Source organism: Cygnus olor, chromosome 1 (genome assembly GCF_009769625.2).
Source record: "Cygnus olor isolate bCygOlo1 chromosome 1, bCygOlo1.pri.v2, whole genome shotgun sequence".
Classification (NCBI taxonomy): Eukaryota; Metazoa; Chordata; class Aves; order Anseriformes; family Anatidae; genus Cygnus; species Cygnus olor.
This window is the reverse complement of record NC_049169.1, coordinates 62,796,585-62,802,448: the sequence shown is the minus strand read 5'-3', so window position 1 is coordinate 62,802,448 and position 5,864 is coordinate 62,796,585.

The following is a 5,864-nucleotide window of genomic DNA, read 5'->3' as shown; positions in this document are numbered from 1 at the left end:
TAATTATTAACTTACTGTGCACCAAGAGCTCAAATAAGGAAGGTGGATTTTTGAGAGAAATTCTGGCATTTTACCTCACAGAACTTCACTGAAGTGAGCTCTGTGATTCTGTGAATGCTCAGTGGTGCCGTTTTACATCACAGAACCACAAACCCGTGTTGCACGATGGGTGTTCCAGTCTCTTGGTTTTCGTGGCCCTTGGGCAGGACTCACTCCAGTATGCCTATGTACCCCTTTACTGGGAAGCCCAGAACTGGACAGAGTAGTCTAGATGTGTCTCATCAAGGCTAAGAACAAGAGAACTGTAGAATCATTAAGGTTGGAAAAGACCTCCAAGATCATCTGGTCCAACCATCCCCCTACCACCAATATCATCCACTAAAACCATGCTCCTAAGCACCACATCCAACCTTTCCTTAAACACCCCCAGGGATGGTGACTTTACCACCTCCCTGGGAAACCCATTCCATTTCCTGACTGCTCTTTCTGAGAAGAAATGTCTCCTAGTTTCCAACCCGAATCTCTCTTGGCACAACTTGAGGCCATTCCCTCTAGTCCTATCACTAGTTATCTGCGAGAAGAGGCCAACCCCAGCTCTCTACAACTTCCTTTCAGGTAGTTCTAGAGAGCAAGGAGTTCTCTTCCCCCAAAGCCTACTGGTTTACACTAGCTTTTGCAGCCCATACATCAAAGTGAGTGCAGTATTGTGAATGACAGAGATATCCTACCTGAAACAGCTCCTAAATAGCTGCTGTCCTGAACAAGTGGAGGGCAAAGGTCTGAGGGGTCATTCCCAAAGCACCAGCCCTACAGCCCTACATACTCCATCCCTTTTCTTCCCCCACAGCAGGACAGCACCATCGATACCTTACACACTGAGCAATAGGGGTGTGGTGTGGCAGTCATTTCTCCTATGGACAGGCCCATGGACCAACTGTGACCCGCACCTGTGGGTCTGTATGTACACAAACACATTCACACAAACCCTCCGGAGAGAAGCACCAGCTGTGCACAAACCCAACCACAATCTCTCGATATGCCTTTTTTTCCCCCACACATCCAAGCTTTTCCCTCAGGATTTTCCCGGCGCGGCCCAGAGCCTCAGGCTCTGCCCTGACCATAGGGGAGGTCGGCCCACTGAGGGGAGCGCCATCATCTTCTCCCTTGCGCCACCCGGTGGCGGCTGAACTAAAACTCAACTCTTCCTTCAGCCTGCGGAGGGTGGTCTGCTTAATGCAGCTGAGAGTGCTGTTGGCCTTCTTTGCCACAAGGGCATATTGCTGGCTGGTTTTCTCCGTGTCTGCCAGGACCCTTAGCTCCTTTTCTGCAAATCTACTTTCATAGAATCATAGAATATCCCGAGGTGGAAGGGACCCATACGGATCATCAAGTCCAACTCCTGGCACCACACAGGTCTACTCAAGAATTCAGACCATAAGACTAAGTGCACAGTCCAAATGCTTCTTAAACTCCGACAGGCTTGGTGCCGCGACTATGTCCCTGGAGAGCCTGTTCCAGTGTGCGACAACCCTCTTAGTGAAGAACCTCTTCCTGATATCCATCCTGAACCTCCCCTGTCGCAGCTTGACACCATTTCCTCGGGTCCTATCACTGAAAGAGAATAGATCAGCACCTTCCCCATCACTCCCCCTCGCGAGGAAGTTGTAGACTGCGATGAGGTCTTGCCTCAGTCTCCTCTTTTCCAAGCTGAACAGGCCAAGTGACCTCAGCTGCTCCTTGTACTTCTTCCCCTCTAGGCCCTTCACCATCTTAGTAGCCCTTCTCTGGACACTCTCTAATAGTTTCACATCCTTTTTTTTTACTGCGGTGCCCAGAGCTGCACACAGTACTTGAGGTGAGGCTGCACCAGCACAGAGTAGAGCGGGACAATCACTTCCCTTGACCAACTAGCAATGCCGTGCTTGATGCACCCCAGGATATGGTTCTCAAGTGCTCTCTTTAATAATAGTCTCCCACAACAGATGATTGTAGACATGGCTACAGCATAGGCCCAACCTCCATCCAGGGATCAAGTGAGGAGGCAGACTGGAAGCTATATCTCCAGGTCTGTGCTCGAGTGGGGCTCGTGGGCCCAAGGGAGGGAGTTGTGGGTAGGAGTCCCAGATGAGGATGCCAAGGGCTGTAAAGGCTCTTTGGTGCACTCAGGGCCCTGGCATTGGCTTTCTGAACCCCATCTGAGTTACTTAAATTACTAGTATCTCCAGCCTACTTGTGTAAAATTGGGTTATACTACTCAGGAATCACTCAAGGACAAGGAAAAAATTAATGAAGACAACTCTTTATGTTTTTACATTAGGTAGCATCATCTACATCAGAAACTTTTATTGTGAATTCATGTAAGGATACATGACTCCTGCTAATCTAGCATATTGTTGAAAACATTTCTTATAAGACAGCTCTCCTTTTTGATTGGAGAGTGAATATCTAGTTCATGAACCACCTTAATAGAGCTAACTCTTCACCGTGATATCTGATGAGTAAAGGAATGTAGTGCTGATCTGACAGCAGAGGACGTTTCTCAGTGGTGATGCTGCAGGGAATTGTGGTGGGACTCAATAAATGTATTGCCTTTGTGAAGACAGAATCTTTCCACTGTGGTTCTCCTTTGTCCTATGTTGCTGGCAGTTGTGTGCACCAACAGCTGTTATGACTTCTCCGTGTGTTCTCTCTTGATGCGATACTATATACTATACACGCTGAGCATCCGGAAATATGCTTTGAATGGCCCAGACTATTGTTGGCCCTAAGCGCAGGCAGCCTGTAGATTGCTGTTGAGGTTTAAGTGTTGCAAAGGAAGAAATCAGTATTTCAAAATTAACAAGGAGTTGATTTTATAAGCCTAGATTTATAGGCTGTATTTATAGAAATAGAAATGACTATAGAAATACAGAAATTACATTGAATTGATATTTGTATGTAAAAATTAATAATCTCCATTATGTCTAGTAGAATTACTTTGAATATTAAGAAATAATGGTGCATATTACAATGTAGATACTGCTGCTAAGTTACATAAAGAAAGTTCCCTTACAGGTCTATTTTTGCCTCAGATGAACAAGAAAAAGATGCTTACTCTATTTGTTACACTTCTCAGTGGTATAAGCTGACATTTGCTTTGCAAATCCCAAGCCAAGGTCATTTTTATTGAATTTGTACTGAGATAAAATAGCTGTGGATGTTATTTGCTTTTTCACCCGGAACACACATTAATCACAGAGAGCCAAGATTACTATCTTGAAAAATAAAACAAATTTCATAAATTGACTTCAGAATAGCTGCTCCCACCAAACTCAGTTCTACCTGTAATTTTTAATACATCTGGATAACACCTAAATCTCTCACTTCTGTAAATCACTGACTCAAAGCATAAATATATTTGTAAACTTTTCTAACCTTTCCCTGACTAAGGTTACATATTTGTCTTTATTTTATTTTCTTTAACTGGGTTCCTAGAGCACTGGCAATCTTCTAATGTGGAGTTGATTCGTGTCAAAAATAAAAAAGATAATTCAGGCTGAATTTTTTAAGACAGAGACACTGCACAGATTTACTTCTCATCTATGCAGACTGCCTCAAAAATAGAGGGAAGTTCATTCTTCTAGCCTAACCTTCCCCCAGTCTGCCTGATAGCATCTCCTGTGAGCCCAGGTTATGAAGTAGAATATACTGTTGGTTTTCTGTGTGAAAACAGAGATTCTACAATCTTTCATCACATTGATTTCATCACCCTTCTCCGTAATCTGCATCTTTGGGTTCAAAGGTGGAACCCAAACAGTAAGATCAGTATATGAAAAAAAGATACATAAGGGCCTGTTTTAAATTCTGTTATTCAGATTTTTCTACAAGCAAGAGAGAATTGAACAACCGCTGTAAAAGTATTACTATCATGCTCTGCTTTTAAGAAATAAAGAAATAAAATATCAGCTACAGGATAAAGAATTGCTCAGTATAAATCACCTCAGTTTGCTTCAGTGAAATTATTCAGGTTTTATATCACAGGAAAAAATAGATATGTAGCCTTAATAAAATTCTAGTAAAAGGTAATATAAAATTGTCAGATGAAATAGTATACTGCTACTAGTTAAAGTGATTATACTTTTTGGACAGAAATCTTAAATTCTGGGCTGAAAGCAGAACTTCTATTTTTATGACCTGATGAATGTGGTGAATGTTCAAAGCTTCTGGAACTCACTTAATTTGAAATCAGGCTTATTTCCCCTTGAAGACAATACTTTGGCTTTGGTCATTGGTGGAGACAAATCAGAAGTTCAGTGGCAGTTAAAGTTTCCCACTTTTTTATTTTATTTTTTTGTCCACTTGCCATTTATCGTCATTTCAAAATAGAAAAAGAAGCAATCAGCACCCATCACTGTTACTGTATGAGCTGTGCAGCTTGCCCAGTCCTAAGCTTGTAGCTTATCTGCTACTGCTTTCCCCTTTGAGATCCAGTTTCTGCCACTAAATACATTCTCATGTACTTTCTTGTGTCTTCAGTGAAATGAAGGGAATCAGAAATGTACATTTAAGGGCAGAATCTGGCTGTACTGCATGCACTGACTGATCTGGTAAGGAAAAAGTGCCAGTGCAGCACATCGCCTTCTTGGTGGGATGTGGCAGTGACAAGTGCCAGAAGCTGTGGACATCAAAATGTGCCAAGAGCACTGATACAAGAGGGAAGGCTGCTGGGGAAACTCCCTGCCAGAGTTCACTCTAAATGTCTCTGCATCAGTCCTGTGAGACACAAACTATGCCAGAGGCTCATAGAAATGTTTCTGAAAAAATGAAATATTGCTTTAGGTGTGAAACACAGCTTCAAGCAATTTTCTTTGACCTAGTGCTATTGCTGTGATTACTGGTAGATACCCTATTTGATTTGTGAGTAAGCCTACATCTCCCTAAAGCTGATTGGCACACCAGTTGCTTGCCTGTCTTGCAAAATATGAATACCCCATGTTCATATCCCCTGGGAATTGTGTGGGATAGCAAGGCCTGACGGGAGCAGAGCCGAGCCAAGAAATAAGTATTAAGCAAAGGAGAGTGATTTGTTGCCAGACAGCTAGGGAATTTGAGGACGGTGGTGGATGGAGCGTGAATTGAAAAGGATTAGAATATGAGTGCAAAGCAACTAAAGCTTTGGGAAGGAAGCAAGCCAGAAAAAGTTTGTTGTCAGGGGGAGAATGGCTAAAAGTAATTTTGGGGACTGTGAACAAAGAGATGTCCTGCTGGTTGTGCATGAGGACAGGCCCTTTGGATGGGGAGGATTTGCGTCCCTGAGGCAGACATGGGTTGCATGTGTTGGGATGCAGCAGAGACGCAGGCTCAGGGTGGAGGAATACAGGAATCAGGGAGGTAAGAAGGGTTTTCTTTCTTGGATTAGGATGGCATGGGGATGCACCAAGCCATGGATTTACAGAAATGCTTTGTTTTTCAAAACCAAGTTTACAGGATGTACTATGAATAGAAATTATTTTGTTAAAGGATGTTGCCTCCTGCTTTTGGTACAAGGAGTTAAGAAGTGCTTTTGGGATTTTTCCAGTTTTGTTCCCCCTCTGCTGACCTGTAACCTCTTACTACATCTGTTTATTTACAAGACAAGACTGTGGGATCCCTCTGTTTCCACAGAAGTCATAAACCAACAGCTCCTGCTGTCTCAGCAGTGCTTTCCTAAGGGCTTTGTGGATTATGAGGTGAAATGTGTCTTATTTATATTCTCACAGAGTACAAAAATATGCAGTAGTGAATAATTTCTTTTATTGACATCTTATTTATGCTGTGTAGTCATTCACACTAACATCTAGAGAACCTAGATTATAAATGGAAAGCATAAAAATGTGTTAATGTAT